General features: G+C 37.9%; 1 pseudogene; it reads left to right on the top strand.

Annotated features, from left to right (window-relative positions):
- The first annotated feature begins 4,332 nt into the window (after positions 1-4,332).
- Positions 4,333-4,586, top strand: LOC119527426 (annotated as a pseudogene).
- The last annotated feature ends 9,658 nt before the right edge of the window (positions 4,587-14,244 follow it).

Raw genomic sequence — 14,244 nt, 5'->3', positions numbered from 1 at the left:
TCTTATAGAAGTCCTATTAAAAATGATGTCATTTTTCCAGCATGTGTTTAACCTACACTGTATTAAAGCATGCTTCATATGTTTTAACTGCTTGTGGTAGGCGGAATAATGGACCCCAAAATATGACCATTTTCCTAATCCCTGGAATCTTACATGGAAAAGGGAATTAATGTTGCAGGTGGAATTAAGGTTGCTAAAGGGCTGACCTTAAAATAGGGAGATTACCCTGGATTAAACAGGTGGGCCCATTATAATCACAAGGGTCCTTAAATATGAAAGGGGATGGCAGAGACAAGGTCAAGGTGATGTAAAAAAGGACTCTACCTGCTAATGCTGGCTTTGAAGATAGGGGAGGGGGACCATGAGCCAAGGAACACAGGTGGACTCTAAACACTAGAAAGTGCAAGGAAACAGATTCACCACGAGAGCCTCCAAAAAGAACATGGCCCTGCAGGTACCTTGATTTTAGCTCAGTGAGACCCATATGGGATTTCTAACCTACAGAACTGTAAGAGAATACATTTGTATTATTTTAAACCACTAAAGCACTAGAAACTAAAATAATACTAATAAAGAATTCTTAGAGCATACGTGAAGACCTGAGACTTTGTGAGTCTAGAAGTTGTGTCAGGGCCAAGACAGCTCCATGGTGAGACACGGGCATCTGTGAACAGAAGCAGGCCTGGCAACACAGCCAACCCTGGGATTAAACAGCACTTTGAAAGCTGATTGAAGATGTAAGAGCAGGGCTTTCTTGTTCAGGTTAGCAGTTTCCATTATCTGAGGAAATGTCTAAAATGAATATGGATTAGTTATATGTGATGCGTGTAAAAAATGGATCTAGGTTTTGGAGCTGTGTGGGCTTATGAGAGAAAAAAATTGATAACAGACAACCAAAGGCAAAAATATATATTTTAATGAAGATTTCTGCAAACTTCTACTCTATTTCCTACATTTATCTGATATAGATATATCACTATGTTGATAAATCACTATGTTGATTTCTCACGTTTTTGAGAAGTATTTTACAATTCATAATGCAAAGCTGAGAGGACTCACACAGAACTTGGCATATCTTAAGTTATTAAAATTAAACTAGTATTAAATAATTGAGGGGTTTTTTTTCCAGTTTGTCAACTCACCACATTCAAGACACTGCCATGTGCTATGAAATATAAACAGATATAAAAGATATTTTCCCCATTTCTCAAGGAACTAATAATCTAGAATAAGCTATATATACAAATAACTGCATCATAAGGGAGAAGGGATAAAGAAGATATAAAAGATACAGACAAACAAGCTAAGAAAATAAATATAAAAAGAAATGAAGTCCTGACATATGCAACATGGATGAACCTTGAAGACATCATGTTGAAAGAAATATTGCAGACATAAATGGACAAATATTGAAGGATCTCATGGATATGAAATAATTAGAACAAACAAATTCACAGATTCAGAAACTAGAATATAGTTTACCAGGAGCTAGGGTGGGAATAGGGAATGGGGAGTAAATGCTTAAATTGTAAAGAAGTTCTATTTGGGGTAATGGAGATATTTGGGTAAAGGATGGTGGTAATGGCAGCACAACGTTGTGAACATAATTAACAGTCCTGGATTATATATTTGAATGTGATTAAAAGGGGAAATTTTAGGTTGTAAATATGTTATTAGAAAAAAAATTTTAAATCCATAAGACTGTGCAACACAAAAGGGAACCCTAATGTAAACAACGGACTATAGTTAATGGTACAATTATATTAATATTCTTTCAAGAATTGTAGCAATGTACCATACTAATGCAAGGTGTTAATCATAGGGGGTTATATGGGAGCTCTGTATTTTCTGCATGATTCATTCGTAAGCCTACAATTTCTCTAATTTAAAAAAAAAAAAGCTATGATAGGTAACAATGCAATGAGTAAATATATTAGTTATAGGGCTAGTTATGTTTCAAAGATGATTTCTAATCTCCACTCTGCAGCTAGATTCCTAAGATTAGGAATATCAGACTCAGGAAAGTGTCTTACTCAAGGCCAAATAGCTAGATGACAACACTGACAAAATTCTTATTGCAAGAAAAGCTCGTTTAGAAAGCCCCAATTACGTACCTGGTTCTGTTCTCAGTACTTTACAGATATTAGCTCATTTAATCCTCAACAACATTATGAAGCAGGTCCTTCCTGTTATTCCCATTGTACAGGTGAGGAAACAGAAGCACAGAGAGGTTAAGCATGCTCCCCAAGGCCACACACATAGTAAGTGGTAGGGTTGTGATTTAACCGAAGGCAGCCTGGCTGTAGACATTGCTTAATTACTATCCACACAACCTCTTCATAATAATTCTTTAAATGAACACTGAGGGTTTTCTTCTGTCTATTTTAAACTGTAGCCTGATACATTGTCATTGATACAGAACCTTAGAACTTGCTATTTTTAGGGATGCAGATTAATATTATAGCATTTTCTTTGGGAGGAAGGATGTTCAAACAGAAAAGAATCTCTAGTGAAGTAGTGAAAAGTAATTACTGCATTTGCCACAAGCACCTGAGGCTGAGTGGGCCTCCTTCCTTGACTTCACTGGAAAGGTCTCAAATTTAAATCCTTTATTCCAAAATCCCTAAAGTTTAGAGAACACTCTCAATTTTCTTGGTGCTGTATAAATATTACATGAAACTGTGGTTGCTTGCTTTACATATTAAAATGAAGCACTTTTGCATGTGCTTCTTTCTTCTTTAGCTTAATCATTCCATTTCTTTGAATTGCCTTCCAAAGGCATCTCCAGATTTTGAGAATTGGACTGTTGACTAAACAACAAAATGTGGAGAAAAATTTGAACTGAGCAATTCTTTAGGTGTTTATTTCTCTGCTTCAGACCAGTTTTTTTTTTCATCTGTTTGCATTTCCCAGACTTGTTATCGTGTCACAGTGCTTTGACAAAGCAATAATGGAATTTCTCTGGAAGAACTGAAGGAAAAGAACACATCCTTCTTCACATGGCAATTTGCAGTTAGCTGTTTTCCAATGGAGTATGACAGAGAGTTAGCCCTGAATTATGGTAAGCCTTGGCTCGTATTAGGGATTTTATTTAAGATTATTTTATAATTACTCCCTTTATCAAGTGGATAGAAATCCAAACTTTTGATTCTCTATTTAACCTTGAGTTTTGGACTGGAAGCTATAAGTTTTATTCTCAGCTTCTGATTTGCAATGAATTAAAAATATGGAGACATAAGCACTGCAACTGGGCATGAATGAGGATGAATAGTCATAGTGAAAGCCTCCTTCTGGCAGGACTCTTGGCACCCAGGTTCTTATTTACTCCTCAAATAATCCCATTTTGTAGGTGAAGAAACTTAAACTCACAGAGATTAAGACATTTGCCCAACTTCACATGGGCAGTGGTCAAAATGTTATCAATCTGACTCCAGGTAGATCCTTAAAGTTACTAGATATACCAGACATTGTTAAACAATATTCATTTATAGTAGCGCCAAAGTGGGCTTGGGTGTAATACTTGAAATGACTGGGTTTACATCTGAAATCAAAATTTAGATTCTACCTATTACTAGTTGTGTGACTTAACTCTCTCTGCCTTAGTCTCCTTACCTGTAATATGGGGACAATAACAGTGTTATTTACTTTGCAGCTCTTGTGAGAATATTAGACATAAGGTATTTGAAGTTCCTAACATAGTGCCTGACACACAGCAGCCACCAATAAGTGGTAGCTATTATCAATAGACTGTAAACTGTTTTTCATTATGTTCCAAATCTGCTTAAAATATTCCATAAGCAAAAAATTTTGCCCCCTTTTCAAGTATATCTGTGTGAAAAGGATTTGTCAGTGGATTGCTAAATATGTCAAGTTGCAGAGAGAATGTATGCAAAGTAATTTAAGAACACTACAAAGAAGGAATCCTGTAACTCATGCAGGTGTCCAGGGGCTCAGGCCAGGAATGTGAAACAAGCGATAATAAGACTAACTCCCACTGGTAGTTACAGTCCTTCCGGGTCCATGTTGGCCTAGGCATGTGGGTTGAGTTAAACCTGGAGATCAAAGGTTCCCAGAATTTATAGCAGAGTGGGTAGGAGCAAGCCCAGCACTCAAGGGAACAGGACACCTTGCCATAGAAGGCCAGAATGCCCTTCCTAGGTTTCTCTAGGAGAAAGGAGGGTCAGGTAGGACAAAGGAATGGGGTAGGAGAGCTCTTTAGGCCACTGTTCAGATGAAGATGCTGTACATTCTAAAGGAAAACAAGTTAAAAGACAGGGAAAGAGATGGTGTGCTGTTCAGATCTGGAAAGGCTGGGCTTGTGAGAGGATTGACATGCCTTTGGCCAGAGATTTACTACATCCATCCTTGGAAGAGAAAAAGAAAAAACATACCAAGAAAAGGCTAGTTCAAAGTCCGAACTCTTCTTTTGTGGCTGTAAAGTGTCCAGGTTGTGACAAGATTGACCATGGTTTTCAGCCGTGCTGGCAGTGGTTCTTTGTGTAGGTTCTTCAACAGCACTGTGCCAGACTGTGGGAGGAAAGGACAGACTCACAGACGGACGTTCATTTAGAAGGAAACAACACTAACAATCCACTCAACTTGTGGAATTTCTGTTACATTGCAATTTTTGTTCCATTATCAATTCAGTTATTCTAGATACTCTTCCAAGATACTATAATTGTGTTTGGTTTTTAAGGTATACAGCAGTGATCTCCTATTTTGGTGTCAGTTTTTCAACAAAGTTTTAATTATGGAGCCCCAACCCCCCCCCCCCAAAAAAAAACCAAGGAAGTGTCCTTCCCCTTCCCTCTCTCTCTCTTCCCTCCCCTCTGTTCCCTCCTCTTCCTTCCCTTTTCCTTTCCCTGTCTCTCTTCCCCTCTTCTTTCTTTCCCTTCCCTCTCTGAGGCAGCAGAACCTTCACAGGCATTCAACACATGAACTGAAATTCTGGCTTACCCATCAATGGAGACTATCCAAGACATGAAAACAAGTAGAAGTGATCTCTCTGAGGAGAAGCAAAGTCATAACCTCTGTGCCACTTTGAATATACTGTGTCCCCCAAATGCTGTTATCTTTGATGTAATCTTGTGTGGGCAGACATTATCAGTGTTGATTAGATTGTAATTCTTTGAGTATTTCTTTGGAATGCGCCCCACCCAGCTGTGGGTGATGACTCTGATTGGATAATTTCCATGGAGGTGTTGCTCCGCCTATTGAGGGTGAGTCTAAGTTGAGTCAGTGGAGCCATATAAATGAGCTGATGGACAGGGGGATCTCAGTGCAGCTGTGAGTGACATTTTGAAGAGGAGCTACAGCCAAGAGGGACACTTTGAAGAAAGCACAGGAGCTGCAGATGAGAGACATTTTGAAGACGGCCATTGAAAGCAGACTCATGCTCTGGAGAAGCTGAGAGAGGACAAATATCCCAAGTGCAACTAAGAGTGACATTTTTGAGGAACTGCAACCTAAAGAGGAATGTCCTGGGAGAAAGCCATTTTGAAACCAGAACTTTGGAGCAGACGCCAGCCACGTGCCTTCCCAGCTAACAGAGATTTTCCAGACATCACTGGCCATCCTCCAGTGAAGGTACCCGATTGCTGATGTGTTATCTTGGGCACTTTATGGTCTTAAGACTGTAACTGTGTAACCAAATAAACCCCCTTTTATAAAAGCCAATCCATCTCTGGTGTTTTACATTCTGGCAGCATTAGCAAACTAGAACAACCTCTCATCATGTTATTCCTCAGCTCCACTTGGAATTCTGACATTTTACCAGCCTCCTTCTAACCCCGCATTGGGACATAAGCACAATGAGCAGCAGAGGGGCTAAAACTTGACAGAGAAGAAAATAGGAGAGCACAGAATACCTGGCATTCCAAACTATAGAAAACAAACAACAAAACAAACCCTTGAATAATGGAGTAATGACTTTGGCCATTCAATAAAGAGCAAGGAACTCAACAAAAACCACAGACCTCATGAATTACCTGTGCCTCCTTTCCCTACCTGATGATGCCAAGCCAAGTGGGGAGTACTTGACATCTGAAACTACTCATTTCTGAAAGGTCAGACTTGGATTGGTGATCTTCTCATCCTGAGTCCCTCTCTGGGAATAAATGCAAACAAATCTCTCATTCCACTCCTCCCAGCCAAGGACAAATTATATTCTAAACGTACTTGAATAAAGCAAGTAGGATTAATTGTACAGCTTTAAAAGGAAAATTAAAACTTTTGTAAAAGCTAAAAGTAAATTAAATCTCCTATGTGATTAAATCCTGGCTATCTGTCTCTCACCTGGTTCATGTAAATTGTTCTAGGAAATTAAAAAATGTTATTTGTCCAACCACTAACTATTGATGAGATTTTAAAAACCAGGAGTGATGGAAATCTCCCTGAAAGAAGAATGGGATAAAAGTATGTGGGAGAAATAAAAGAAAGCCAGATGTGACATGATGGTAATAAGTAATCGGGAAATATCTGTGAATAAAAGGAGGACACATCTTTGTAAAGTAATCTGAGCCAAGCTGATATTTTCACTAATCAAGTGCTAAGGAAACAACAAGAAGAACAATAAAAAACATGGATGAGAGGGAAGGAGAGAGGAAGGAAGAAAAGAGGGAGAGAAAGAAATGGTCTATCTCTCTTCCTTGGGTTCCTGATAATAATAATAATTTGACAAAGATAGATAAAGCCTTTAATAGGACTGTCTGTTATTTTATGACTTTTATTATTTTCATCTTATTGTAAAGGTAAGTGCATTTTACTGTAGAAATTTTGAAAACATGAAGCAAAAGAGAGAAAATTATAATCACTCAATTTCACCAGATATAACCACAGTTAACATTTTGATGATTCATTCCCATCTTCTTTCTGTGCATTTACTTATTTTATTCCACAAAACCAAGTTCATACTGCATAGAGTATATATTTTGAAGTTGCTTTTTTCAAGAATATGCATTAGCATTTCCTCATGGAATTATACATGGTGACTACTCCAGCATACTCATACTATTATGCTATCATCTAAAACTATATTGTTGCAGTTTCTTCTATTTTCACTATCATAAATAATGTGGGGATGAGTATCATTGAACATAATTCTTTATATGCAAATTGTATCATTTCCTTGAGTTAAATTTTTACAAGTGAGATTTCTGGGCATGGACATTTTAAGCCCCTTTATAGCAAGTAAGTTTTATAAATGATAAATTTTGGCTCCATCTCTATCAGTTGCTCTAACAAATTATCCAAAAAGATTTTATCAATTTCTATTCCAAATGGTAGTGCATCATGGGATTGCCTATTTTACTGAATTCTTGACAACTCCAGATTTTATTGGCATTTTTTTCCTCAAATAATTCATTTTCTTGAATTCTTATTAAGCTAATACCAAATTAAAAGGTAGGAGTGATACCTTCCTCTGTTATATAAAGAAATTAGCCAGCCTGAGACCTCAAAGACTTGAGCAAAGCAGGGTGAAAGACAAATCTTGATAACAAGCCTTATCACTTAAGACCAAAGTAAAGCTGAAGTTCTGGGACTGTCATTTGCATTTCAGAAGTCTTCTAATAAGAAGAAAGGGGAAAAAATGATGATTCTTGACTGCATTTCCACTTAGCCATGAAAGCAACCATGAGAGTAACAGTTATGTTTTTAAAAACATAGATTTCAAGGTCCATCTCCAAAGACTCTGATTTCAGTATGATGTGAGTAAAGGCCAGGGACACGCAGTTTTAACAAGGTCCTTGGTGATTCTGAGGCAGCTAATTTTCAGCCACTTTGAGAAACACTGACACCTGGCCTCAGCGCTGGCTCACACTGAACAAACTGGGGAACTTTCAAAACCTCAGGTGGCCAAGGACCACTGATGGAGAGACTTGAGGGTGATGAGAAGGCTCTGATTATTAAACACCTTTTAAAAACTTTATGAAATGCTTTAAAGCCATTTAGGATCTTGCACTGGGTTCCAAAGTACTTATAATAGAAAGACCTGGTAAACGTAATTCTAGATAACCTGCTTTGATGACTTTCTCTACTTTTTATTTTACTAAAATGAAAGAAGAAACTCGTTAAACTACATAAACTATTCTTGAAGAATATAATAAATGTCAGGTTTTATGAGAAATTCCTCATTAAAATATAAAAGTATAAATAAATAAAATTTTATTGCTTTCCTGGTAGAGTCTCTTTGCACAATTAGGATGATTCTTTTTTCAATGTTGTTGTTGATTTACATGTCCCTGAGTCTGGACCCATGAAAAGGTTTTTGCATTCTTTTAGCAAATATTTAGGCCTCTTTTCTATTCTAGAATTAGTGATTGTCAATTATTTTAGCTTCTTATTTTCAGAAGACTTAGTTCTTCAAGGTCCAAATCTACTTCACTAATATTTGTCTTTTAGGTAAATGATCCATAACACATTGACAAGTAATTTTTATAAATGATAAATTTGGCTTTACCACAATCACTTGCTCTAAAGGTTAATGACAGGCTTGTCATCTCTCAGAGTTTCATTAAGCAGATATTGTCAGACAGGTATTTACCAGCAGTGACATGTTTACAGAATCAATACTGGTAATGAGGAGCTGCTTTCTCTGGAAGTGGAAGTAAAATATGGGTGTCACTTTGTTTGTCACACACCTTAAATCAATGATCTAGGTCTTCCTGAACTAGCCAACTATGTTATTGGTCACCCACAGGTAGGCAGAAAATTTAGCAAATGACAGCAAACTACATAGATTAAGGGATGGACAAGTAGGTAAGATCTTCAGCATGGTACTAAAAGATAATAAAGCTCATGGCCACAGGAGAAGAAAAGGGTTAGTTTCAGTAGCACATAGTGAGTGATAGAAAAGAGTTTCAGTGGCCACAAGATGAGATCTTTATGTTTAGAAATAAACAACTAAAGCTTTTAAATATGTAGGATCGTGACTTTACTTAGAGGATTTGAGATCAAGCTTGGTTATTCCTGTATTTGATTGCTCCGTAAAGTTCCACTTGTTTGTGGCTTGACTTTTGATTTGCACTAATTTGGGGCCTCTAGTTCTGTTCAGCAACCCTGAGAAGGTGACTTATTAAATGAAAATCTAGTGACTTAAAGGAGGTGTTAAAACTCAGCTGGGTAAGCATTTTACTTGCATATCTACGAGCTCCTTACAGATGAGCATATGTTTTCAATATTAGGTGATATTAAATTAGTTTTTCATTTTAAAAATGGTGTTACACTCAGAAGCAATTGTCTTGGTTAGGTTGAAGACTTACAGTATCTGAGTCCCACTAAAATGCAAGATGGGGACCTTACTTTGTTCACAGATTTATCCCCAAGGCCTAGAACAGCACCTACCCCATAGTAGACACTCAGTAGATATTTGTTGAATGGACAAATGTTATGCACAGATAAACAGACTCTAATACTAAGAATTTACTCTATTTTAATAATATGCTGCCTTTTATGTCAAAGGCAAGTTGGGGGGGTAATAATATATATGTTTAAAACAAGTGTGAAGGAGGGATACAGGTATTCCAAGCAGAGGGAATAGCATGTATAGAAAGGCCCTGATAGAAAAATTGTGAAGTGCTCCAGGGTTGCAATCAGGTAGAAAAGGAAAAGTCATCATAGTTTATAATATAGCTCAGCTGTTAACAGTTGTAATAATGTAACACTTCATATTGATCTAACCAAAATTACAGTATGACTATAGTAGAAGAATTGGTTAATGAGAAAGGTGTCTGTTTATGGTACAGGAGTGTGGGGGGTGGGTAGGAAAGAGACATCACTCTTCATCTTCCCTGGTAGAAAGTCAATAGAAAAAGCCTAAAAGTGAATGTTCAAGAATTAACAATACAAGCACGAAATTTAAAAACATTGAAATGAACCCAAAAACAAACAGCCAAAATAAATGAAAGTGATTTTATATAAGGAGGGGAGAATAGTAGGACATCTTTCTTTATTTTTGTAATAAAAGTTGCAGAATTATTTGATTCTTTAAAGTATATGAAGGTATAAAATTCAGAACTAAAAAATAAAGAACATAAAAACAGATTATTGTAGTTCCTGGCATCCACTAAATGTTCAGATATGGTAACCATTATTGCATTCTTTTATTTATTTAACACACAAATCTTCACTGAACTCATTATGCCAGTCCAGATACCATGCACTATGGACAGAGCACTGAATCGGAGAGGAATTCTGCTCTTGTTGAACACACAATCCAGAGGAGGAAGTAGAATCTTAAGACAATAAAATGTGTCAGACAAAATGAAGAACTAGAGAATATGACACAATCTATTTAGAGCCTGGTCTGGACATGTTTACATGGGAATCACCAGCCACATTCCTGCCCTTTATCATTATGGCAAGGTAGGATTGGGACGGAGAGTATAGACATGCTGGTAGATTTCTTTTCAAAATTACATATCGCCAACACTACTCTTCACCCAAGATGTACTAGAATGGGGCAGTTTTGGGCCTAATATATATATTTTGAAAAACCTCTCTAGCAATGGATTTTTCTTGCCCAATTGCCATCCCACCACCCTATAATCTAGAGTTAGGCTTCAGAACCCCAGACCCTCATGGATCTCTGCTTCTCATCCGACATAATTAAAATAACTGCCACCACCTACTGCCTCATAGGTTTTGAGCAAAGAGGTAAACACTTGATGTAGATTATTGGATGTAAATAATCCTGAAAATAATCCTATGTGGCATTCATTATCGTACCCATTTTGCAGCTGAAGATACTGAAGCAAGGCGGTTCACATGCCTTGTTGCAGGTCCCACAGCTATTAGTAAATTACTACTCCAAGACTGGACCCAGATCTGCCTGAAAACAACAAGGTAGCCTTGGAACCATACTGAGTGTATAGCCATTCCATCCTTCCTCACCCCACCATCCCATAGCAGCTTGGAGGGCCTGCCAGCACCTGCTCCTGACACAAGCCTTCTTCAGAAAGCTAGAATCACAAAGTATATTACATCAAGACTGGTGGACTGGCTACATCCCAGGGACTTGTTGTTCATTATCTGATGTTAATACAACTTGAAGATGCACTAATGAAGTTTAATATCAAATTTAGAGCAGGACCACACCCACAACCCTACTACATGCAGTTTAGTTAATAGTACAATGCCAAGTGGGTTTTCACAGTGAAGAAACACAGACTATACAACTGGATCAGCTAACTCCAAAAAGCAAATTTAATCTATATGCATGACTGCTAGGGACTTAAAGATCTTTTGTTTGAAGTTTCTCACTTTGCCATTGAGAAAACCAAGACACCAAGGGTTGAAGGGATGTTTTCCAAGGCTAGTATTAGAAAAAGGGTCTACCGATTTCTTTCGTAAGTTTTTCCATTCAAGTTGTTTTACTTCCTCCTTTACAAATTGGCTTCTGAATTCAATTGTTCAAGACCCATTTTCTGCGACACACTAAATTTCCTAGGACTTTATCAAAGTATCTCAGATAATAGTTGTGCTGGTTTGAAGCTGTTACGTACCCCAGAAAATGCCATGTCCTTTTAATCCTTTCCTGTTAGTGCAGACCTATTGTGGGTGGGACCTCATGGTTAGGTTGTTTGGATTCAGATGTGACCCACCCCATTCAAGGTGGGTCTTAATCCTTTTATTGGTGTCCTCTAGAGGAAAAAAAAGACTGAAAAAAGCTGAGAGAGCTCAGAGGGGAACACCCAGAAAGCTTGGAGAGAAAAACCTTGGAGATGTTATGAGAGGACCCACAGAAGCTCAGAGAGAAGGCCACTGGAACCAGAAGCTGAAAGCAATGAAACCCAGGAGCAATGCCAGCCATGTGCCTTGTTATCTGACAGAGGAACCCTGGATGTCAGAGGCCTGTCTTCAGTGTCCAGGTATCATCCTCTTGATGCCTTAATTGGGACATTTTCATGGCCTTAGATCTGTAAATCTGTAAACTAATAAATCCCCATCGTACAAGCCAACTCATTTCTGATATATTGCATTCCATCAGCTTTAGCAAACCAAAACAATATTTTTCCTATATCCACCTCAAATTCTTAGATCTCAATAAATCACCTTGTGTTGAAACAAGAGTCAGGATGTTTGACCCTGTTATAGATTCCTTGGTATCTTCCCAGGTGTGTTGTTTTGCCCTGGCACATGCAGCGATAGTAGCTTTTATTCAAAATTTACTCTGCTCATGCATATACCTCATTTTTCAGTTATGGGAAGAAAATAAGTTGTTTGTTAAAAAGTACAAATTAATTTCAAACTTTAAAAGAAACAATATGAATTCTTTCTTACATCATTTTTAAATACAGGAACAATATCATAATCTGGTGATGTATGAGAAAATGTAATTGATATACTTCCAAATAGTTTTATTACTCAAAATGGACAATTATTCTGTCTGTTTAACTATACACATGGATATTTTGATTTACTATGTATATTTACTTTCAAGTGTTATGTTAGCAAGAACTTGACTTTCAGCTTTGATGAAAGCATACTCATTTGAGTATTATCTGTTGAATTGGTGAGGGGGCCTAGATGAAGTTGATTAGTTTGAGTTAATTGGCATGAGGGAAAAAACAAACTAAAAGGGAAGGGAAGAGTTTCTAGAGGAAACTGGCATTTTGCTGGAAAGCAAAGCAGCAAGCAGTAGTGGACAAAAGAGTTTTTTGAGGACTATGGAAGTCAAGAGGGAACAAACTGAACTGCTTTGAAATCTTTGTGACAAAACATGACCCAGAGTGGGAGCATTTTCCCATCTCAGGGTTCACCTTCCCATTCACATCAAAAGCTTCCTGCTGTAAGAAGCTGGGACTCTGCCTGACGACTTTCTCTGCTGCAGGAGCTTGTACTGAAGTACCAAGATGTGAACAGCCCCAGGGGCAGCCCTCAACCAGTAAGAAACGGAGATGGTGGTAAACAGACCCACTTCTTCACGGCTCAGGTGGGATAACTGTGAAGGATGTTCTACACGGTTCCAGAGCTCCCCATCAGGATTGAGCCCCAGTTGCTGTTGTATAATGCATCCTCTATTGGCTTCTTTGCTTTCTATGCTTCACTTCATCCCTTGCCCCTTCCCTATCAATGTTTTCTAGGATCACCTCCCAGTAAATTTCTTGTTACATCCTAGTCTGAGGAACCTAAGTCACCTGCTCTTACTCTTGATACACTCAGCTACCAGAGAGATCCTTTCAAATAAAAATATAATCATGTCAATCCCTTAGTTAAAAGCTTTCCAATGTCCTTGCATTGCACACATGATCTTGTCCTCGCCCACCCTCTGCCTCCTCTCACATTACCTTCCTCCTCAGTCCTTACTCTCCAGCTACATAGGTTTCTTTTCTATTTCACAAAAAGACCCAGCTCAGTCCCCCCTTGGAGACTTAGCGCTTGTCCTTCTACCTGTCTGAAATGCTCCTCCCTGGATCTCTGCAAAACTAATTCCTTATCATCTTTGAGGCTTCAAATCAAATGTCACCTCCTCAGCACAGCTCTCTCTGACCCCTCACCCCCAGTCACCCACCGTGAGGGCTGGGACTCAGACTGGCTTATTCATAGCTATCCTGAGAATTTAGGATATTTGCTAAATGATTGTCCAAGTACAACTTCAAATGATGTCAGGGCAGCAGATATCACCAAAGGGATTGAAGCAGAGAATTTAAAAAACTGTTTATAAGCATGTGTGGGAAATCTCCTGGGGACTACCTGAAATAGTTGAAAGGAATTTTAGAGGAAACTGAGGGGCTACAAAAGCCAGTATCATTTGATTATTACTTTTAATGTGACCTCATTAAAACCCTTATGCAAGGGAGGCCTAAGAAACTCAGGTTACACAATGAGACGCGCAGAAATCCACTCATGGTTACACCCCACTTGTCAACTATCTTCATTTGTATTTCCTTTTTATTCTAAAATCATATGCATACATATATTTTGCATGTTTGTCAACATAAGGTAGTTCCAATTACACATTTTACTTTCTTCAGTGGCATCATATCATATGTATTTTATGTCTTGAATCATTGTCTTTATCATATCTTAGGTAAATTTTAAAGGGTAAGGATCTGCTCCAAACCAGCCATATAGAATATTTATCTTTCAAAACCTTGTTTAACATTGCAACTTCAGTTTCTATTCAACTTCATGCAAAGCTTAGTTGCAAGAAGTACACTTTCTAGAGATATGCCTAAGGGACATGCAGGTCATCCCTGTATCAAACAAGGCTGTGATGGCTGAGTACCAAGACCAAATAATTTT

This window comes from Choloepus didactylus, chromosome 1 (genome assembly GCF_015220235.1).
Source record: "Choloepus didactylus isolate mChoDid1 chromosome 1, mChoDid1.pri, whole genome shotgun sequence".
NCBI lineage: Eukaryota > Metazoa > Chordata > Mammalia > Pilosa > Megalonychidae > Choloepus > Choloepus didactylus.
This window is presented reverse-complemented; position numbering and strand designations above follow the sequence as displayed.